A 24,256-nucleotide genomic window follows, 5' to 3' on the forward strand; every position below is an offset into this window, starting at 1 on the left:
CATCCCTTTTCCACCTGAGTGATCTCATGCAATGGTCACAAATTATGTGAGTACCCTTTTCCCAAGGTGTTACAGGGCAACTCCAAAATATCTGAAAAAGTAGTAGTATTACCTTGTTATTGAGGCAAAGCAAATGGTAAAGGATGCGAATTGCGCAGCCCGTTTGGGCGATGCAAATAGATATGAACCATATCCATATGGGGAAACACGTGTCGGGGATGAATATATCGATAATATACACAAGAGAAATGCATAAGTAATGTTGAAAATTGACTGAAGAATGAAATGAAATTCAAATTGGAGCGTGTGATACAAACAAATGGTTTTTTGAATTCGTTATGTTCAGGCACTGGACAGCCTAAATGCAAAAAGTCATTTGTGCAGCTCCAGCAGTACTTATCACTACAATCAGTTTTTAAATATAAAACAAAACTACTTGCCAAAAGTTGATATAGGCTGCTAAGTTTTGAATGTATTTCGCGTGTAGTCTCACAAGATCTTGCAGTGGCGAGAGCTCACAAGGCTACGACGCTACACAGTCCCTTGCAGCTATCAGAACATAATCAATATGTGCAAATAGTATAGTATTATGGGTGTAAGCATCATCTTGATAGTATCTAAGCGCCCCCACCAGGAGAGGTATAGTGGAGACCATTTGGATGTTAGATCCTTGAGGGTGCCTAGTAGTGTTTCAGTATTGAGTTTGATCGTATTAGGGATAGTTGGGGCAAAACGAAGACCTAAATATTTGACAGAGCTACTGCACCATTTGAGGCCAAAAGTGACAATATCATGTTTAAGGCAGTATGGATTTAGGGGCATAATTTCTGATTTCTGCGTATTAATTTATATCCTGAGACCTGATCAAATTGCGATAAAACACTCAAGAGGTTGGGAATGTGAAGTTTGGGGTTTTTCATTAAAATAAGAATATCATCCGCATATGCAGCTATTTTATTTATTGAAGCACCGACTTGAATTCCCGGGATGTTTTTGTTAGATCTTATTAATTCTAGAAGTGGTTCAAGAGAGAGGATATATAGTAATGGTGAGAAGGAGCAACCTTGACGCCTTCCTCTTAGTAAGGGAAAGGAGGAGGAAGTTTGACCATTTAAGTAAATAGCGGATTTGGGGGCAGAATAAAGCAGTTTGACCAGTGAAATAAATTTTTCACCGCACCCATGCCAGCATAGAGTTTGAAACATAAAATTCCAGTCAACACGATCGAAAGCTTTTTCCGCATCTAATGCAATGGCCGCATAGCCTTGAGTGTCTTTTTTTTCATTGGCTGCAAGGTTGATGGCATTTAGTAGGAGTCTTTCATTAGAGGATATATTACGTCCTTTTACATAACCTGTTTGGTCTGGTTTAACTAAACTTGGGAGTGAGGATTCGATTCTATTGGCAAGTATTTTGGCAAAATTTTGCTTTCATTATTGATGAGGGAAATGGGTCGATAGTTGTTAGGAAGAGTAGGGTCCTTGTCAGGTTTTGGAAAAATGATAAGCAAAGCTTCAGAAAAGGATCCGGAGGAACATTTTTGTGAAATGAAATATGAAAAAAGTTTTTTGAGCTTAGGTGATAAGGATTGAGAAAATGTGTTATAGAATTCTGTGGATAGTCTTCTTTGTGCTGTACTTCTAGCAACATCCTGTGAGATATATAACTTACTGCCATGCCAGATTAGAGATTTACATTCTTTAACTGTGGAGATGATAAGTTGCAGTTGAGAGTATTCCAAAAGGTAAAATATTAGCGTTCTTGGTGGCTGACGAGATGAGGGAGAGACTGAGGGTTGGCCAATCCTATGAGCTCGTTGTATATTAAAAGTAGTTTCCAAAGGCAAATGTAGAATGGCCGGTAAGAATTTTTGTAGGAAGACAATGGGTTCCGTGCCCTCAGCTCCTTCTAGTTTGCTTTCTCCCAAAATCTGGTGGAATACCATCTGTAACAATCATAAACTGGAGATGTGCATGGCCAATAATCATAACACAATTCCTAAATATAATGCTAAATGGTATTATTTCACCAGGTATCTTAACTGTTTTAATGCAACTGCTCATGGTACATGAATCTACACCATTATATTTGCATCATTATCCATATTTCCATACTTATTTTGAAATGCTAGAACTTAAGAATGTTTGAAATGATTAGTTTATTTTGATGAAATAATCCAATATACCCATTCTCCCCCCTATTCTCTACCCTCCTGATTCTTATATGTCTCTTGTCTGTCTCCCTGTACGCCCCCTAATCTCTAAATTCACTACATATAAGTCACTCTTTGCAGACTTGTGCTACTATTAATTTTATACTACTTGTTATATTAATGCGGTTTATATCTACTATAGTTCATATTATATTCATAAGTGATTTTAACAAAATGATTCAGCTATATAGAAATACTATTATAAGTGACCAGAATCATTTACTATGTCATTTCTTTGTGGTTTTTGTTTTATTCAAAGTCTGTAACGTGTCGATATCTGTATCAAAATCAATATTTTAACAATAAAAATCATTAAAATAATTAAAAAAAAGAACATAATCAATATGTGACTGTATATTCTCCATCACATAAGTTGATTCATCGGTTGATCCCCAATTATGCTCCCATTACAGGTCCTTAATTTGGTGTTAAGGATTGCACAGGCTAATTCCAGGGCCCACTTCTGTGTCCTGCGGCGTGTGGGTATCTAGTGTGGGTATACCCCAGGCTAAATGTTCATCACTTACTATCGCTTCTAGTGCTTTCAGTGGTTCGTATTGTGTGTTAAAATTGCTGACAACTGTGAGTTTAATGGAGGAAATGAAGTTCAACGCTAAGTTGAGCATTACTATATCATCATCGTTATCATTTTTATTGCAACAATTATAGATGTCACATATGATTGTGTGACAATCTGTACCATTACCAAAGTGTAAGGCCTGAATATCTTTACTGTTAATTTCTTGTATCTCATGCTCTTTGTTATTTTTTTTCCAACTATGTTTTTATTGTTTTTTGTACATGCAAGCTTAACGATACATCTTCAAGGTAGTCTCTCGCAGCAGGCATGCAAATAAAGGGAAAGCAAAAGAAGAGAGAAACATAACAGGAAGTAATGTAGACATAATAACCCAACAACAGGACGAGTCTCTGGGGGTGGGGTACGGGGGGCGAGCAAGGCCAGTGGCAGAGCAGAGGGACAGCTGATTGTCACATTTATTCAGGTGCGGGACTCTGTCGAGGCGCAGTCCTTCCAGGGTTCTGGGGCGGGGGAGGAGGCCTGGCATTAGTCTGTGGCTACGTGCTGGTTGCGATGGATCAACCTGTCCTGCCCTCCTCAATATGTGTTCTTCAGGCCTGATCCCCTTTCGAACGGAGGTTGGGGGGCTGCCTCGCCAAGCCCAGGTATTTCCGTATGTATTCCAGGAAGGGGGACCAGACCTGTTCAAACTTGGATGTATTGCCTAATCTTATGGCTGTGATGTTTTCGGCCGCCACCGTTTCCCAGCATTTCAACCACCACATTTGTATAGCGGGGCCCTCAGGATTCTTCCAGAGCCTGGTGAGGGAGATCTTTGCGGCCGTCAGGAGCTGGATACATAAGTCCGCTATGCGGCCTGTGAGCGGGAATTGGCCCTTGCCCGTAACTCCTATGAGGACGAAGCCTGGGTCCCACGGGATTGTAAGGCCTGTTATCCCCTTGATTTGTTCTAGGACAATTTCCAGAATAGAGTTGACTTCGGGCAGGACCAGAGCAGATGGAACAATGTGCCCAGGTTGGGGCAACCCCTCCAGCATTACGGGGGTATGGCCTGGTCGAATTTGTTCATAGCCTCTGGAGTGCGGTACCATCTGTAACACACCTTGTAGGTTCCCTCTCTATTTGTCGTGCATATTGAGCTCTTGTGGGCTCGGGACCAGATCTGGTTCCATTCCTCAGTCTCGATGGTTCTGCCAATATCTTTTTCCCATTTGAGCATATAGGGTTCTTTTTTGGTCGGGTCTGTTCTGCCCAGCAATTTGTATTAAGTTGATATTTTCCCCTTTGAGGGGCTCGATGTAAGTGTTCGCTCTAGGGTGGTTAGTTCGCTGCCGTCAAGTCTTTTTGGCCGCTCCACTGGGTAGCCAGTGCCTGAGCTGGGCATATCGGAATCTCTCCATCTTGGGGATCTGGAATTTGGCTTTACATGCCTCAAAATTCTGCACATTCCCGCTCTCAAAGAAGTCCGCCATAATCCTCAGTCCACTCTCCAGCCATCTGTCAAAGTTGTTCATAACCATCCCAGGAGAGAAGTCCGGGTTGCCCTAGATTGGGGTGAGCGTGAGCGGGCCCGTCGGGCTCCTGCATTTCCAGAGGCGAGGTGCCTTCTTCCAGCTTAACACAGTATTCTACGTTGCCGGTAGTGGGCCTGAGGTCTGGGGCTTGCTGCGATCTTTCATGTGGGGCAGCGCATCGATCGGGGTGATACTCCAGTCCTCTTCCAGCTTCAGTGCCCTGTCCCGGTTGGTAGTTGTCACACATACGAAGGCGTGCCATAGCTGGGCCGCAAGGCAATACCTTGCCACGTCTGGGATCCCCAGGCCACCTAGCGCAGGACCACGGAGCATGATGTGTCTCGGAATTTGCGGTTTCTTACCCTCCCATACATATTTCAGGATGTCTCTTTGCAGTTTTTGCAGGGCTTTTTTACGAAAGGTTGTAGGGAGAGCCAGGCAGAGGTAGAGTAGCCTCGGGAGAAGGTTAAGTTTCAGCGCTGTGATGCAGCCGAACCAGGAGATTTCCTGCTTACGCCAGCATCCCAAGATGTCTCTGAGTTCTCTGATCAGCTGGGGGAAGTTTGCTTTGTAGATGTTCTCAGACTTACTTGGGATCTGCACCCCCAAGTAGCCTATCTGTGTTTTAGCCAACGGGATCGGAAATGCGGCTAGTAGCTGCTCCTTGAGGCTCTCCGGCACGTTTATGCCCATGGCTGTAGACTTTGCAATGTTTATCATGGACCCCAAGGCTTCTCTGAACTCCTCCAACTCTTGCCATAGGGCCTGCATGGAACCCTCTGCATGGGTGAGTGTGAGCAACATATCGTCCGCATTGAGGGTCATCTTATAGGACTCTCCCTTGAATTCCAAACCCTGGATCGCTGGGTTGTGCCGGATTCTGCTGGCCAAAGGCTCCATGGAGAGCGCAAATATAAGCAGGGAGAAAGAGCACCCTTGCCTGGTGCCTCTGGTGATGCCGATTTTCCTTGAGCTGGCTCCATGCAGTCTCAGGTGGGTGGACGGGTGCTGGTAATTGGCGAGAGCCCATTTTATGAAATTTGGACCGAATCCATAGTGGTGAAGCATTTCTCCTATGTAGCCCCAGTCCAACATGTCGAACGCCTTGTGTGCGTCCAGCGAGAGAGCCCGTCCTATTCGCCGACTCGATGATATCGATTGTTCTTCGAATGTTGTCCTGGGTGTTTCAGAGTGGGATGAACCCCATCTGATCCGGGTGGATGATGTCTGGGAGGATGGGGGCCAATCTTTTAGCCAAGATTTTGGCGAATGGAATTGGCCCTTGGCAAAGGAGGCTATGACTGGCAGGAGCTTGTGGAGGAAAGGGCATTGCTCCTTGTTGGGGCTGTAGATAGCAAGTAGAGTGATCAGCAGTTCCACCAGGAGGCCCCTGAGCAGCAGGTATCTGCCCTCTGGATCCTTTTTGGTTGTGACCTGAGTCAGGGGTAAGTTGCTGCTGATTGGGATAGCGACCCCCCTTTTCTTTTGCTTTGCCGAGGCAAAGAAGCATCTCAGATAACTTCAGAAGTTTATGCGCTTCTCGTCTGGTTCTATGAGATGAGTTTCTTGGAGGAAGACGACATCCGAACTGAGCTGGGCTAGTCTGTGTTCCACAAGTTTCCGATTCCTGGGGGTGTTCAGGCCCAGGACGTTCCAAGTCATTACGTTAAGGATCTTATCCGGGGACCCCATCTGTAGCCCCTATGAGGTGGTGCTTTGGCGACTCCCCCTGCATTGTTTCCCCCTTGTCCTGTTTGCCCTTCTTCTGCGATAACCCCCCCACCCTGCATACCCTCCCCGCAACTGCCCACCCCCATAACTGAGAGAACTTCCGGACCAGCCATCAGCCAACGGGGCAGGCGACCGGTCCAACGCTCCAAGTCAATGAGAGGCAACAGTGCCTCATGTGTAACCAGTGCAACTGAAGAGGGTTGCGGCCCGGGACTGCCCAGGTCATGCCAGCTTGCCAGGCTATCGGGGATCTGCTGATGACGTAGAGGCACCCAGAAGCGCCAGGACGCCGAGACAGTGAGCAACCCATACTGGGTGAGTCCACTGGGGGCCCGGGCCATTGCTGTGTTTGTAGCCATCTTGGGTCCTTCATGAGGCCTCCACCTAGCATGGGAGTCGGGGTTGCCGGGGACCAAAGAGCAGTGAATTCCGGGGCCTGGAGGGGTCGTCCTCCGGCTCACCCATATTATTCTTCTTGCTTTTGGCAGGGGAGCCACAGCGTCTATGTCACCTCTCAATGCAGGACCAGGACTTTAGAGACTCCCGCTGTCCCCCCTCTGGTTTCTGTGCGAACATGTCAACCTCGTCCGGCTCCTCCTCAGGGTTTATGAAGCATGGCGCTTCTCTGGTAGTGAGGATGTGTCAGGTTTTGCCTTCCCCTGTGAAGGACAGGGAAGTGGGAAATACCCAACGATATGTGACCTTCCTCTCACAGAGCCACGCAGTTAGTGGCTTCAAGGCTTTCCTCTTCGCCAAGGTGACTGCAACTAGGTCTTGGTATAGAGAGATTACGGCATCCTGGAAGAGTATGCAGGGGGAACTTCTGGACTCGCGCATAATCTCTTCTTTGATTTTGTAGGAGTGCACCCTTACTAAGACATCCGGAGGGGAGGCGTTGCTTTGCCTAGCCCTAGTTCTATGCACTATGTCGAGTTCCAGGGGTGCCCTATCTGGAAGGGTTAGGATTAAGAGCAGGAGGTCAATAACATAGGACTCTAGTTCCTCGTATGGGACTGTGGGGGGGATTCTCTGCAGGCAGATGTTGTTGCGCCTAGATCTGTTCTTAGCGTCCTCTTGTTTGAGCTAGAGGGCTTCGCACCAGCGCCGTAATTCTGTTCACCCCCTTGCCGATTTCAAAGTTCTACTCAAACAGGGTAGTTTCTATTTCTTCAGTCCTAGATTCTATTTCTCCCACCGGCTTGCCTAGGGTGGAGATCTTGCCTTTCATTTCCTCAGTCCCTTTTTGATATTCTTTGGTGATTGCCATGAGGAGGTCTTGGAGGTCCCCTTTTGTAACCCCTTGCGCTGTTTGGTCAGGACTGAGTTCCGCGTGTGCCCCGAGCTGGGTTCTTCGGTGCGATCTCCGCGTTTGGATTTCTCCATCATAGTCACCGAAAATAGAGAGGTAATGTCTGATTGTTTGGGGGCCTGCAGTTCCTGGATATTCTGGATTGCAGGGTTGCTTGGCGCCTGGGCAGGGGCTCCGGGCTGGGAGCTCCCCGAGCTGTTCACAAGGTGAGGGGCGCTGGACTGTGCAACCAAGAGGCGGGCACCCCAGCTTCTGCCCGCCTGAGCTGCAGGTGCCCCTGATTTCCCACCCCAGGGGTGCAGGACGAGGGTTTAGAGTAGTGTGGGCATCCCAGGCTCTGACTGCGGAGGGTGGCCACTCTTATGGCCTAATAGGTGCAGAGTCCAAGGGCTTGACAGTGTCCTCCGAGTAGCGGGGGACAAGGGGAGGGTGAATAGGGCCTCCAGCCCTCCGGGACCAGCCACCGATGGGGGGGGACCAAAGCCGCGTGTTGAGATGCTGAAGAGAGCTCCCAATGTTCAGTGGGGCTGTCAGGCACTTGCCCCGAAGCCTGCAGTTGAGACGCTGTGATTGCAGACCTGCAGGTAAGGGGGGGAGAAGTGACTACCCGGCCCCCACCCAACTCCCGGCAAGTGTCAACCGGTTAGAATGCGCTGGGGCATCCGGCGTGCAGAGCAGGCCCCCCAAAAGGCAAAAATCTATTGGCAGTGGGCTTCAGGGGCCTCAGTGTCAGGGGTAGCAGAGGGGCATGCCATGCAGAGCTTGGGCCACCGGAGAGTATTGCGAAACAAATGCAACGGGTGCTGTCCTATCTCGGACTGTGGCTCCGATGAGATGTGGAGAATAGGGCCAGGGGCATCCCCCTGCCAGAGCAAGCCCTGCAACAGGAGTCCAGGGGTGCCTCAGTGCTGCAGGCCCAGGTCTTGGGTCAATGGGAGCCACACCCGAGGGACAGGGGTGGCCCGTTGGTGCAGATGGGCCCCTGGGAAGTTGCCTCCAACCACCGGGTAATAGGCAGTGTTCCTATTGCTGGAAGGTCTTCTAGTTGCAAATGGAGCAGGCGGGCCCCTCGCTGAACGTAGTAGCCGCTCCGGCAGATCCTGCTTGGCACCGCTCAAGCCGAGGGTGGGGAACCCGGGACACACCCCCGGCAGGCTGCCGCCAACAATATCGGAGTGGGTGCTTTGCCCGCAGTGCTTCCACTTCGTTCCTCCCACCGGCGGCCATACCTTGCACCCCGCGCTGGTCCAGGGTCGCAGGAGCGGGGCTGGCAATCACCAAGAGCAGGGGGAGCCCGGGGCAGATGAGGGGCTGGAGTGGCGAGGGTCCTCACATACCCCGGTGCGGTCCATCAGGAGCGATCCGCCAGCTAAAGGGGTGGCAGGAGTGACTGCGGTCGGCCAGTGTCAAGCTCCCTGTAGAGCAGACTTAGGAGCTCCTTCATTGGCGCTGCGCCCGCCATCTTGGGTGTGAGGAGAGTGCCGCGGCTCCCGCTCAGCCAGAGTCCGGCCAGAATCGTGAGATTCCGGCAGTTCCACGGGCTACCAGCTGGCTATTGCGTGCCAGAGCCCTTCCGAAGCCGAAGACACCGAACAGATTTGCTGTAGGTTCACTTTCACTGGGGCATATTAGCGTAGGCGCGTGGACACGGCCGAGAGCTCTTAGAGAGCCAGACCGACCGTCATGGCACCAAGCCACGCCCCCCACATGCTCTTTGTTAAGAGAAACGCAGACCCATCTTGGCAGGCCTAAACTCGGCCGCCATCTTACTCCCTTTGCAGGTGGAATATGGTATGTTGCACACCCTTGTAAATGGAGCTTAATTAGGGCCCAAGTCTCTTGGAAAGAGATGACTTCATGCTCTCTTATAAAATAACTTCAGTGCTTGTTCACACAATGTTTGGAGGGCCTGGCTGTATTCCATGAGATAAGCTTCGCCCTTATAATATTTATAGATGTTGGCTCTGCATTTTCAACTATTAAGGGTCAGGACTGGCTTATAGTCTACTGACTCCAGTCCTTCCTTGTCCTCAGTCTGAGTAATCAGCCACGCTCATCTGTGTTGCCTTTCTAGGTTGCGTAGATATTCCTTCATGTGTATAATTGGCCATTTGCATCCCTTTGCTGGTGCCTAGGCAGGATATTACTACATGCAACTATTTTGTGATTCTTTTCCAAGCTGCAGGGCGAAGTTCAATACGAGATCCCCGGCCATACTTGCCAACATTCTGTGACCAAAAAAGGTGTAGGATTTTTCAAGTTTCAAAAATAATAATTTGCGTAACAATGACATCACAGAAAAAAGCAAATCTACATTGTAGGAACCATTGAAGCATTCTAAATTACACAACCCATCAAACAGCAAAACAGCAGCCTGGGCAGTACATATGTATTCCTGCAGTGCAAGTTGAACACTGAATGACATGGAGACTGATAACCCTCTCAGTCTGATAGGCAGATACTGTTACGCTCTGCTACTTGCCTTCACTGGTGGATCACCTAAGGGTTGTGCCAGCAAGAGTGCAGGACAGAGTCACCTAGCTGTCAGGTGACTGGATTGGTCTGAGCCCAATCAAAGTAATCACCTACCATCCCACTGTAGAGACAGACTAATTAATGTGTTGTATGCTTTGTCCCATACATCACCTGACACTGTAAAAAGTAGTAGGATCTGTCACCCAAATCTGTAGGCTGTAGGACTGCTTAAAAAGCAGTAGCCTACTGCCTAAATCTGTAGGGTTGGCAAGTATGGATCCGGTAGGAGGATACGTTCTATGCTTCAGCGCTAGGAGGATACGATCTATGCTTCTGCGCTATTTCAGCATCTCAAAACTCAATGCAGATCAAATCCCAGCCATTGGATCCTGGGATAGGGAATCTTGTACAGCGCGCTATGTCGTTGCGTATTACTGATAAACAACTCCGAGTTGAGTGTAACCAGTACATGCATTTGTTTGTGAGTGCTGTAGTGTCTTCCTTGGTGGTGCGGCCCAGTTTAGGGACTTGGTGCGTGAAGACCGTGTCATTTTTGCGAGTGTGTGAAATGTTGCCGCTAACTGGGGCTTGGAAGGCTCTATGGTTTTTCGGTCATTCGGATTCACGCAGTGTTTAGGTTGTAACTGATAGTGTATACTACCCTGCTCATTGGGCAACCCCCTCATGTCTTTGAGTCTGGTGTGGTGGCAAACCTATCTCTTTTTGATTCTGAGTTACTTCAAACTGGCATAGCCATTGGTCTGGGTAATGTCTATTGGCAGTACTAGATGCTATGTGCTGGCTGAGGGACATTGGCAGAGTTCACTTTTTACCAGCAAGTACCGGATCAGCTAATTGCCTCTGGGCCTCATTAGGACCCAGGCGGTAAGGGGTTTACGGCGGCGTAAACAACGCCGACCCTTACCGCCTGATTCCGAGGTCCCTTAGCGCCATGGAGGATTTAACACCTGCTTTTAGCAGGTGTTAAAATCCATGGCGCTAAGGGACCTTGTTGTTAATTACGCCTCCGTAATTTACGGTGGCGTAATTAACGCCTTCCCCACTCCCATTATGCCCTATGGGGCAAAAATGGGAATGGGGAAGGGTAAATGGGGATTGGGGACTTACCGCCCCGCCAACCTCGGAATGGGGCGGTAAGTCCGCCAACCACCATGGCGTAAACGTAGTTTACGCCATGGTGGTAAAGGTACGACCCAGGCGGTAACTTACCGCCTGGGTCGTAATGAGGCCCGCTGAGTCTTTTCTTGCTGCATTATATTGTTCAATGTTTGGTGTGTTGGAGTGATCATTGTGCATGCTAGGTGCTCTACAATGTGCTTCTTTATTCAATTTCAATTCAATAAGCTTTATTTTTGACAAACAAGCCATAAAAGCAATCTTGATACAAAAAGTAAGAGTCGAAAACAGTATTAAAACACAGCCAGTAGATGCAACCATCAAAAGGTGCATTTAACATCATAATCCCATTTGCTTTGCCCATTTGCTTTGCGGAAACACTATCAAACAATCAATGGAAATTTCATACGCTGATAGATCGGCAGTAAATGAAGTTAAAAAAGGATTAATTCATTCATAGATCGATGGCGCAGCACTCTTTCACACTAACTCATTTCGTAATTGACCTGATACAAGGACAAGCTATTTACAGCACTAAGATGAGCATATCACCTACTGTCCAACCGAATTGTTTTGGGTGCCTATATGTGTTTTTTACATTAAATGTTTTTCACGCATATGCTTCTCAAAGTCCATGCCCTCGTTAGGAAATGAGAAACAGCAAAAATCAAATCAGTTAACTCAATTATTTTGCTAAATATGTCTGCTGTGTACAAGGTTCTTATTTGATGATTTAAGAGGCAGGGTTTGAGGTTTATTAATCTAAGTTTCAAACGTGTGCAAGAGTTTCCCTTGTTATACTATACTAGTTGATATACCTGGCGTTTCCCGGGCTTTCATTCCCTCATAGGTACAGGTAACTGTGCACAATTTGGTGCAGATTGGTGAAACAGTGTGGAATTGTATAAGGAACAACGCTTCACCAAGCCACAAAGACACAAACAACTTTTGACTTTTGCTAAAATCTGGGGAAAGGGATGGGGTGTTCAAATGTCATGTAGCCTGTAATGTGCGGAGGGTCCTAACAGGTGACTCTTCAAAATCTGGTGCAGATTGGTGAAATGGTGTGAAATTGTACAGGGAACATGCGCAAAGCCACAAACCGGCCCACACATTTTCACTTTTGCTGAAATTCTGGGAAAGGGGTGGGGTGTCCAAATGTCATGTAGCCAGTAATGTCCGGAGAGCCCTAACAGGTAACTGTGCAAAATTTGGTGCAGATTGGTCAAACGGTGTGGAATTGTGTAGGGAACATACGCAAAGCCACAAAAGTACAAACCCAGTGACTTTTGCTGAAATCCAGGGAAAGGGTTGGGTTGTCCTAATGTCATGTAGCCAGCAATGTTTGGAAGGTCCTAACAGGTGACTGAGAAACATGTGGTGCAGATTGATGAAACAGTGTGGAATTGTATAGGGAACATACGCAAAGCCACAAACCCACATACCCACACACCAATTTTGCACTGTTGCTGAAATCCGGGGAAAGGGGTGGGGTTTCCATATGTCATGTAGCCAGTAATACCTGGAGGGTCCTAACAGGTGACTGTGCAGAATTTGGTGGTGATTGGTGAAATGGTGAGGAATTTTTATAGGGAACATACGTGAATTAACAAACCACATTTTCACTTTAATATATATAGATGGACAATGTAAGGAAGGAGTGGGCCGGTGGAGGAGCCCCCCCCATACATTTTATGCGAAAGGGACCAGTTTCTCTTGTACTAGTGGGGGACGCCGCCATTGCCCTTCTGCAGCCATAAAGGATAAGGCCCTGGCATAAGCATAGGTGGAGCTATCACACTTGGACTCCATTTTGTGTACCCTCAACTACAACTTTGGACTAGGCCGCATTCTGGTATTTTGAAGTCTCCTCTCCCCTCAGCAGCGCTGCGCTCACAGCGAGCACTGACAGCCCTCCACCTTTTTCCTCTGCGCCTTTGCCTCCCAAGTCCCTTTCGCACGGATGCTCTGAGACAAGATGTTGCAAAACAAACAAAAGTATTCTTCTCACTCTGCCTCTGAGATCACGTTCCTGTGTGTGATGGAGCAGAACCATGACTTGAAGTTCATCCATCTCAACAAACCTGCTCTTGCATCCCTCACCTCGCTGTTAGAAAATTACTGCTTGTTCAACCTTGTGCTCCTACAAAGCTATTCTTTTGATGTACCAGAAATATGACCTTTCCTGGTTGACCACCCTAAAGTATCCCTAATAAAACCAGACCTCTGTCACAATATATTCTGTCCTAAACTAACATATGTCATTCCACCCCCTTCCCGCTCTGATGTGCCAGACCTGACATCTATCAATCCCGACCCCACAGGTTGTCTCAGGGGCAAGAACCCCATATCCCTCACCTCGCCAATTACCTAAAATGGGATAGGGTAAACCCACATGTACAATTTATAGGCCTCTAATATTTACTGAAAGGTATTGTGATGCTCCTTATTTACTGCATGTGTAAAATAAGTGAATAAGTGTGTAGATTAGCCTAGTTTGAACCATCTGCCTCGTCGACCTGACCCAACCTTCACCTTGCACGGACTGGCCCAGCTGAACCAATCCCATGGAGCTGGCCCGTACAGAACTATAGGTGTACCTCCTTTCTAACCAATGGAACTGTAACTTGTAGACCATATAGAAATCGTCATGGATGACACTGTAACCTTTTAAAACCTATTATTTCTGTATCGTTTGCCAGAGCGCTCTCAAAGCAGCAGAGTTCTCTGGATGCTGAATTTTATATAAAGCTTTGACAACTCGCAACCCAATCTCTTGGTTTCATTCCCTACTGGGATGTGTCCTTTATTCGGAGTTCTTTGTTGGTGAAGTGGGGAGTGAGCGCCTTCATTTGGTAACCCCCAGGACGTGATTGAGGGGGTGCACCGAGAGACACCCCCGTGTCATGTGGCGAGATCCAGGACGCCGCCCAGCAAAACCATCGCCGCCTATGGCTGACCAGTGCTCGACACAAAGAGAGGTTCCAAGGGTCCGGGCCATTGCAAATACCCAATTGTTCACCAGGGCGGGTCACGGCTTGGTTGGGGTGCGGCCCCAATTGTGGAAAGACCGTGAATGGAGGCTCTCGGATCACCCCGGACACGTGAGTGTTGGTTGCGAGAATCTCAAAGAAGGGAAATTAAAAAGGGTAATGGGTGTAAGGATAACGCTGAGAAACTAGTGGGGAGTCAGAATTAGGGCTTAGGGCTTGTGTGAGTGTAACTGGTAGGCTTTTCTTCTCTTTTCTCTGAAAGGGGGTGGAAGGCGGCGCCACATAGCATTGTCTCGACCAGTGCAGAAAATAAGTAGAGATAAAATAGAAACAATGTAGGAGTCTTGTGTAGTGAATAGACTCGGGAGATATTAGCAGACTCTTTTTTTTGTGAGCATAACTCTTTTAGTGGTCAGCCCGAAGGGGCTCAGGGAAGGGGGGCAGGGAGAGTGAGTGGGAGAAGACTATGATAGGGTGAACCAGGATAGGGCAGGAGTACAGCTAGAACCGAAAGCAATTCTATGTTATATGTTGATTGCCGTCAATTGTGTTGGTGTGTCCAAAAGGTATATCTGTAACAGTTATATATATTGAATTAGTATAAAAATGTGTTTTCTGTTTACATGGAATAGAGAAGGTGTAAGTGAAAAGGTGTTTGTTTAGACTGCCAACATTGCACAGTGTTTCTTGAAATATTATAAGTTTAACATAGTAGTTCTCAACTATATCTTTGACGAACAACACCTACACAAGCGACCCCAATAGGGGAGCCATGGGGGGGGAGACAGACCATTAGCCCATATTTGCCAGCACCTCCCCCTGTATAGTGAGAAGATTCAGAAATACCATGATCAATGGCTCATACAGATAAAGGGAGAGGGATCATCCCAAGTATTACCAGAGGGAGGGTAGTTTCACAAAAGAATATTAGATTTGGTGACAGCCCACTTGCTAGCGAAGTACCGGGGGAAGCAACTTCAAAATAAGCGCAACGTATTAGATCTCTGGAGGATGGTCTAAGAAACATCCCCTACTAATGGTACAGAGAAGGAGGTGTCAACTGAAACAACACCACCCCAAGGAGGAGAGGGAGGAGAATCAACTGAGGGAAAAGTGGTAAAAACAGGGGAGGAAGAACTTACTTGGCTCTACCCACTGTTAAATAGGCCTGCTGCGGGATATAGTGACCCATCTTATTTGCCTGCACCCAGCGCACCTTGCACTCTCACAGCAACAGCCCCACCTCCCTGTAACCCAAAGGGGTTGTATGGGCCCACGAGCGCCCCTCCAGTAAATATTGCATGCCTCACTAGTGATTTAGAGAGACAACTTGCCTACACACAGATGAAGTTGACACGATTAAGAGCATTATGTGACCAAGGACAAATGTTGCCTGGAGGAGGGGAGGCACCATCACTATCAGTGGGCGGGCCAACACCATCTCCACTCCCGTCAGGAAACGCATCTAGTAAGCCGGAAGATGAGTGGAAATCTGGGGAGTTTTTCTTCCATCTCAACAATACCCCTATAAAATAGTACGGGTAGAACAAGAGGGCAGCCAAGCAGGAGAGGAACAAGGCAGTGGAGAATCGGGCAGGGAAATAGATGAGGTGTGGAGAGATCTAGATGAGTATGAGGAAGGAGCATCAGTGGCAGGGATGCCCTTGCCGCTATGAGAAGAGACGTAAAATGGGGTAGTACGACAAAGGTGGCAGGGGAGATTAAGGAGTAGGTTGGGAATCATGTTGCTGAGTAAAGTGAAAGGAGTAAAAGTAAGTAAGAATAGAAGTAAAACAAAGCTGCAAATGCCTCTTATCCACAAGGGAGCAGGGAGACCCCATTACATACCTTGGGCACAGATGGACAAAAATAATCTGTTGAAATGATTGCCCCCACTCTCGGGAGGGGCGGGAAAATGGATACGTCCATTTGAAAAGAACACTGCAGGGGTCCCGCTGGCTATAGGGGACATAAAGAGCTTGTTAGTTAGTATCTGCGGTGGGACACCAAGCAGATGGGGTGTGGGTGAAGGCAGGTTTCCCGAGAGTAACTATTGTGATTGCCATGATGGGTCAGCCTTTAACAATGGAAGTGCCTAGGTGTGGGATGCACTGCGGAGGACCTTCCCTGATAGCCCAGATTTACACTTGGTAATGCAATGCACCATGGGGGAGGAAGAAGAGGCTGTGCAGTACATTCCCTGGGTGCAGGACCTGTGGAGATTGGAAACGGGAACGGCTTGGGACCAATCAACCTCCCTTTTCTACTTTATCATTAAAATAGGCCTCCCAAAGGAGATACAGAAAGCCCTGGATAAAATTGCTGGGATAGAAGCCAAAGGCTGTCTGGAAATTCAGAGCATTATAGTACACCACTGTAGGCGGATCAAAGAGAGAGAAAAAGAAATTGCCCAGAGGAGGTTGCAGAGGATGCGAAGCTTGTACAGAATAAACTGGTGAAGGTCGCTGCGATTACTGCAGCCCTGCCCACAGAGAGATAGGGAGATGGGGAGGAGGGGTCAGGAGGCTTTCTGGCAAGGATGGCAGCAACCTGGTCTGCAAACGGACAGGAGCAATGGGCTGGTGAGGAGTAATACGAGGGCCCCCAATAGCAAGGAAGGCCTACAAGAGGACGAGGTGGGTACAGGGGGCAGAGAGGGGGGTTTGGAGGACAGGGAGGTAGGGGTTTTGGAGGACAAGGGGCTCGGGGAGGGGACCAAGTGACATGCTGGAATTGTGGAAGGTGAGGAAATGTTTCAAGGGAGTGCCGCGCCCAACCAATGGGATATTATTAAGGGCTCCCACCCGCTGGAACTGAAGGTTTCTTACACAAAAGATTTGAATATAACAGTGGGAGGAAAAACAGTGCGGGCACCCCTGTTATACCACGAAGATTCACCCATAAACGTGCTGTGGCGGGACCTCCTTAGCAAGCTTAACATGACTATCTCCTTTACGGAATGAGGAATAGTATGCTCCACCACAGGGGTATGGCCAATAAGAGCAATATTAATGATCTGTACCATGACAAATGAAGTAGCAGTATGCGGGGTGCCCATGGATGTTGACATGTTCATCTATGGGATACAGGTTATAGCTAGAGTGGTACCTGAAATAACGCAAAAAGAATGGAGGGTGCCGTCTGATTTTGTTTTCCGCCCTGTGGTAAGCCCAGAAATTGTGCCCGGCACTACCCTCTCAATTGACTTACAGGGGGTACAGGTATCGGCCAAACGTATTGTGGCAATAGGACTGGACACGCATGGATGTGAGTGGAGAACAGTGTTGTGCACTGACCCAAATATAGCGCTACGAGACATTACAGCTGAAGAGTTGTTCACTGACAGTGACAGTGACGGGGAGATAATAATAGAAATATGCGTACCATGTAATGATTCAAAATAAATAACCCTCTCATGGCCAGTGTCAGTGCACCACCTTTGATTTTTGATGATGATATGAAACAAGTACCACCAGAGTTATGGACAACTGGGCCACATGATGTGGGGCTCTTACAGGGGGCGACACCCATAAAAATAATGCTCAAACCTTATGCAGTACCACCTAGAGTAAAACAATACCCGCTATCCTGAGAGGCAGAAGAAGGAATAAAGGAAACAATAAATGCGTTACTACAACAGGGCATAATTGTACTGTCAAATTCACCATGCAACACTGCGATTTATCCTATAAAAAAGGCAAAGGGTGGGGCTTGGAGTATGGTCCAGGACCTCTGCCCTCTTAATGACATCATACAAAAGGAGTTCTCCTTAGTGCCAAACCCTGCATCCATTTTATGCAGCATCCCAAAAGAATCAACGTGCTTCACAGTTGTGCATCCAAAGAATGCCTTCTTCTCAGTGCCACTCGACCCCAGTTGCCAATACTTGACAGCATTTACCCTGGGGGGAAAAGATATGAGCATTGTAGATTACCCCAAGGTTACTGTGAAAGTCCCAGTATATTTAATAGAATACTACATGAAGATCTTGGCAACATTGACATAAAAAGTACAATAATTCAATATGTAGCCAATCTGTTAATATGCAGTGACAGTGAAGAGCAATGTAGAGCAGACTCAATAACATTGTTGAACGTACTAGCAACAAAAGGGTACAAGGTGGACAATGGAAAACTGCAATACTGCTTAGCAGAAGTATTGTATCTAGGGAAGTTAATTTCAAAAGATGGTAAAAGGACTGTTCCAGACAGAGCAGCAGCAATACGTCACACCCTAATGCCCAAAACTGTGAATGACATGCAGAGGTTCCTTAGCATATGCAATTATTGCCGTGCATGGATACTAGACTATGCTGCATACACAGGCCCCCTTCTCCAAGCACTGAAAGAAGCCCAAAAGAACAGCGCCCCAATAAAATGGACACAAGAGATGATCACACAATTCCTTAAACTACAAGATCTCATCATGACAGCACCCGTCCTAGCGATCCCAGACTATGATCGGGAGCTTTATTTACTCTCCCATTGCAATGGAACACTAATGACAGCAGTACAGACACAAAAAACATCATTAGGCCATAAGACATTGACTTATTACAGCGGCACATTCAACTCAGTTATGCAAGGACACTTCACGTGTGAACAAGCTCTCGCTGCAGCAGCCTTCGCGATAGAGAAAAGTGCCACCATATTGATGGGCTGCTCCGTAACACTATTTGTTGAGCATTCTCTGTTTGCCATACTAGAAAGGTCAAAATCCACACTGACCATGCAGAAAGCAACTGCATATGAAATAATAATCTCAAGCCCAAACATACACGTTGTACGCTGTAAGACTGTAAACCCAGCGACCTTCATCACAGAACCCTGCACAGTAGAAGACATGCAAGCACACGACTGTGCTACATATGAGGGGGAAGGCGACGAGATCCCCAAGGCCAGTGAAAATGTACTAGAAAGTGGTGAGATATACTTTGTGGACGGTTCAGCATCCATTGACTGTGAGACAGGAGAAAAATAGGTAGGGGCAGCCGTAGTGAGAATAGAAGGGGACGAATATGAGGTGATCGTGCAGAATTGCCTCCCCTTATACTTTTCCGCACAAGCAGCAGAACTAATAGCCTTAATTGAAGCATTGCATACATCCAAAGGATGCGCAGTGACAATTTACTCTGACTTGACATATGTGACAATGACGGTGCACTCCGGCTTGTCACGATGGCGACGAAGAGGATTCAGAAGAGCAGATGGCTCTCCTGTACAACACGCACAACTGTTGAATGACCTAATTGAATCGTTAGCAGAAACATCAGTAGTGGCCTTAGTGAAGTGCCAGGCTCACACAAATAACACAGACACTATCTCACTCTGGAACACAGCGGCAGATGCCGCTGTGAAATACGCTGCATATTTTGACTTTCCCCAAGTAGTAGAATGTGTAGGAAAGACACCTGCACAAGATGACAAGGAAGTAGGGTATAGTGCCACACCCATAATTCAAATAATAGACTTACAGAGATGCACCCCAACAGATGAGCAAGAAATATGGACAAAAAGAGGGTGCAAACAATCACCCACAGACATCCTCTGGTGTCAGGAAATGACAGGAAAGGTGGTAATATCGAATGAGTTATTGCAAATTGCATTCCAACAGCTTCACTTCCCTGCACATGTAACAAAACAACACATAGCAGCAGACATTCAAGAGGACTGGTTTGTTCCCAATCTACAGGAACACTTAACTAAATTGATAATAGAGTGCACCACATGCCAAAAAAACAGTTCATGTATGACCCTCAGAACACTGCGAGGGACAGTGCCACGCACATCAGCAAAATTCTGAGAATTACACATTGACTATGCAGATATGGGAGAAAGATGCAACGGGGCGAGGTATGTCATAGTTGTGGTATGCCCCTTTTCCAGTTGGGTAGAAGCCTGACCTCACGCACCCCCAGACGCCAAGTGTGCAGCCAAATTTCTAGTAAGGGAGGTGTTCCGCAGGTGGGGGATTTGTGACGTGATCCATTCAGATAACGGCACTCACTTTGTAAATTACCTCTTCAAAGAAGTAACAACATTACTGGGTGTTAAACACAAACTTTGCTCGATTTATCACCTGCAAGAGAACAGGATTGTGGAGAACATAAACAGCCTTCTTAAGAGTAGATTATCAAAACTGTGCCACTCCCTGAAAAAGAATTGGGTGTATTGTTTGCCTCTAGCACTGTTCCAGCTCAGAACACAGCCAAGTAAAGACCACCATTCGTCCCCGCACAAAATCGTGATGGGAAGGCACATTCAAACGCCACTATCACCGGTAAGATTAGCCGCAGATGCTCACAGAGCCACAGTGCTAGGGGATGAGTTTAAGGAATATCTTACCCAACTGACACATGCTGTGTGAAGCATAGCAAAACAAATAGAACCCCCATTTACACGAGAAAATGAAACAGATACAAACACTCCAGCATCAAACAGCCCAGCATTACAGTTAATGCCCGGAGAAAGCATGTATGTGTGCAGTTTTGTGAGGAGATGGAACTCTCCATGATTCCATGGCCCCTATGAGGTGGTGTATTGTACACCCTCAGCTGTAAAAGTTAAGGGGTTGAAGTACTGGATACATCTCTCAGATGTAAGAAATGCACCCAATAGCACAGCACCCCATGGTGAACATTCACACAGGAGCAAGATAGTGCGGTGCCATGAATTAAAGAGTCACTAAAGCAATATGGGGTGAAAGGAAAAGGAGAAACAGAAATGTAAATGCAGAAAATGTATAAGGGCAGTGAGGATTAATAAGAACAATATATATATATATACATATATATATGTATATATAGGTTTTATCCTCCTCTCGCTCTCACACTCTCTCTCTTTCTCTCTCTCTCTCTCTCTCTCTCTCTCTCTCTCTCTCTCTCTCTCTCTCTCTCTCTCTCTCTCCTTTTACTAGTGGGGGGCACCTCCATTGCCCTTCTGCAGCCATAGGGGATAAGGCCCTGGCGTAAGCAGAGGTGGGGCTATTGCAAGACACAGTTGGACTCCATTTTGCGTACCCTCAACTCCATCTTTGGATTAGTATGCATTCTGGTATTGCAAAGTCTCCTCTCCCATCAGCAGCGCTGCACACACAGCGATCACTGACAGCCCCCACCTTTTTCTTCCCGCGCCTTTGCCTCCCAAGTCCCTTTCTCACAGATGCTCTGAGACAAGATGTTGCAAAACAAAGTATTCTTTTCACTCTTCCTCTGCGATCACTGTCCTGTGTGTGACCGAGCCGAACCATGACTTGTAGTTCATCCATCTCAACAAACCTGCTCCTGCACCCCTCACCCCCACTGTTGGAAAATGACTGCTTGCTCAATCTTGTGCCCCTGCAAAGCTATTCTTTTGATGTACCAGAAATATGACCTTTCCTTATTGACCACCCTAAAGTATCCCTAATAAAATCAGACCTCTGTCACAATATATTCTGTCCTAAACTAACATATGTCATTCCACCCCCTTCCTGCTCTGATGTGCCACACCAGACAGCTATCAATCCTGACCCCCACAGGTTACCTCAGGGGCAAGACGCCCACATCCATCACCTCCCCAATGACCTAAGATGGGATAGGGTAAACCCACGTGTGCAATTTATAGGCCTCTAATATTTACTGAAAGATACAGTGATGTTCCTTAATTAATGCATGTCTAAAATAAGTGAATAAGTGTGTAGATTAGCCTAGTTAGAACCAGCCGCCTTGTCGACCTGACCTAATCTTCACCTCGCACGGACCGGCCCAGCTGAACCACGTGATGTCCAACCTCCCGCCAAGTCATCAACCAATCCCGTGGAGTCGGCCCGCACAGAACTATATGTGTACTTCCTTTCTAACCAATGGAACTGTAACTTGTAGACCATATAGAAATCGTCATGGATGATGCCGTAATCTTTTAAAACCTATTGTTTCTGTATCGTTTGTCAGAGCGCTCTCAAACCAGCAGAGTTCTCTGGATGCTGAATTTTATATAACGCTTTGACAACTCTCAACCCAATCTCTTGGTCTCATTCCCTACTGGGATGTGTCCTTTATTCTGAGTTGTTTGTTGGTGAAGTGGGGAGTGAGCGCCTTCAACATCTATCTGAACTAATCTTCCAATTGAATGTAAAAGTGCCTGGCAGTTAAGTACCTACTCTTAATTTTAACAAAAATGCGTGTGCATGAGGATTTCTAACTACATTCAGGTATTTCTCAACTTTGACTTTTAAAGGTAAGTAGCCAATAAGTAGACTATTGGTTCCTGGCATAAGAGATGAAGATTCAGTTCCTCAATCTCGGCTTTCAGTGTAACTCTAGCATTAGCCTTGATCGCACTGGTGGATGTCCACTAGCTACTGCTTCCCAGGGACTTGCAAAGTTTTTTAATGTGCAGAAACCACAGTAAAGATCTGCTATTGGGGATCCTCAGCAGATCTTAAGTGGCTTCTCTATACTTCTCTGCCGATGATATCCAGAGACGGAATCAAAAGAAAAGGGCACTGGTCTTCAAGATTAGGTTGATTCCTAACCAATTGAGTTCTAAATGTGAAATTGAATTGGGCGTTGATCTTGTAAGCCATAAAACTTTTTTTAGAAACACATTTTCACTCACCCTAAACTGAGCGTCCGCTGAGGGTCCCCAGATTTCTGTTCCATAAATGGCTGCCTATCTCGCTTTCATTTTGAAAACTGTCAATGTAGGTCCTACTGCTCTCGGGCTATGTTGTTGAGAGAAGTTTGCTATGACTACTAGAAGTCGTTTCAGTGCGTTAACTGTTTAGTCCTTGTGCTCAGTCCATTGCCCATCACTGGCTAAGCACGTCCCAAGGTAGTCAAAGGATTGCACCTCCTGAACCCTTTCACATTTGATCACTAAATTAATTTTCCTGGCGTATGACTTGTTATTCTTCTTTTCGACCACTGTTTTAGTTTTGCTTAGCATAACACATCCCAAAAAACTTCATTAACCAATATCTTCAAACTACTTATGGTTTTTGTAATAGGTACTGCATCGTCTGTGAATAATAGAATTGGAATTCTCTTGTCAGTGACTAACGGGGTGTCTCATTAATGGTAACGAGGTGGTGGCAATATGATTAATGTAGATTGAAAGTAGCATAGGGGCCAACACACAACCTTGTTTTACCCCTTTTTCGACATCAAATTGATTTGTGCATTCACCTTGTTTGCCCCATCTCACAACTGCAGTGTTGATTGAGTACAGGCAAGTTATAGCCTTTAAGAGTTCCCATGGGATCTTATGCCGTTGGAGAGTCTTACATTTTTCCTCCCTTGTTAATCTGTCAAAGGCAGTTTTTAGGACCACAAAACACACATGCAAATTGATTTTCTTGAGATTCATATATTTTTGCAATATTAAAAAGAGTCTATAGCTTTGGTCAACAGCACCAATTCGATTTGGGAAACTGTCTTGTAGACGCGTGATAAGATTTGTACTCTCCAGCCACTATTCAAGTCTGCTTAAGACCAACTTCCCCAAACGTTTGCCTGTTGAATCCAAGAGGGAGATTGGTCTATATTTCTCTGGGCTATCTCTCCCTCCTCTCTTATGAATTGGGACAATTATCGCATTTGACCAGGACTTGGGAAATAAGCTGCTTGTGCAAGAGACATTAAAGAAAAGTGTTAAGTATGTGGCCCAGAATTCTGTTTGGTGCTTGATCAGATTTATTCAAACTCTATCCGGGCCTGGGGCTTTTTCCAATTTGAGTGAATGATTTGCTGTAACTACTGCTTTTTGGGTAAAAGTTAAAGAATGATCAGTAACTGGATGGTTGAAATTCTGTATTAAGTCGCTATCAAAAAGCTGACACAGTGCCCTGTCTTCTCTGTCTAGTTGAACCATGCCCCATCTGGTATACAGCTTTGCAGGTGTGTTTAACCGGAATTCGATCCTCTTTGGATGACATCCGAAGGCTTTTCTATCACCATCCTCCACCGCTTTTAAAAGGTTTTCCCATTTTAGTTCAGAGAATTAGTGTTTATTTCCATCTATGAGGCTTTTATAGATTAGTTTAGCATTTCTATGGTCTCTATAATACTAGGGTCATTCATTTTTCTTAAATACAGGATCTCACTTTATGCCTTACGGCAGTCGCTCTTATACCATCCCGTCTTCGGAGAGATATTGGTCCTGTTATGCTGGGCTTTCCTCGGGGGAACAGTGCCTATCCTTCCTGTGGTCTGTTTATGTGAGTCACACAGATTCACCTGATGTTTGGCGTTTCCTTCTTGTTCAATTAGTTCAGTCAAACATTTAGCACAGGTGAGTTGGGGATTGAGGGCCAGAGTACCTTTGTTGTCCCTGTGCTGGCAATTGCACTTGCGCTGCCCCTGCG

The sequence above is a fragment of the Ambystoma mexicanum genome, chromosome 8, assembly GCF_040938575.1.
Source record: "Ambystoma mexicanum isolate Mex_15411 chromosome 8, UKY_AmexF1_1, whole genome shotgun sequence".
NCBI lineage: Eukaryota > Metazoa > Chordata > Amphibia > Caudata > Ambystomatidae > Ambystoma > Ambystoma mexicanum.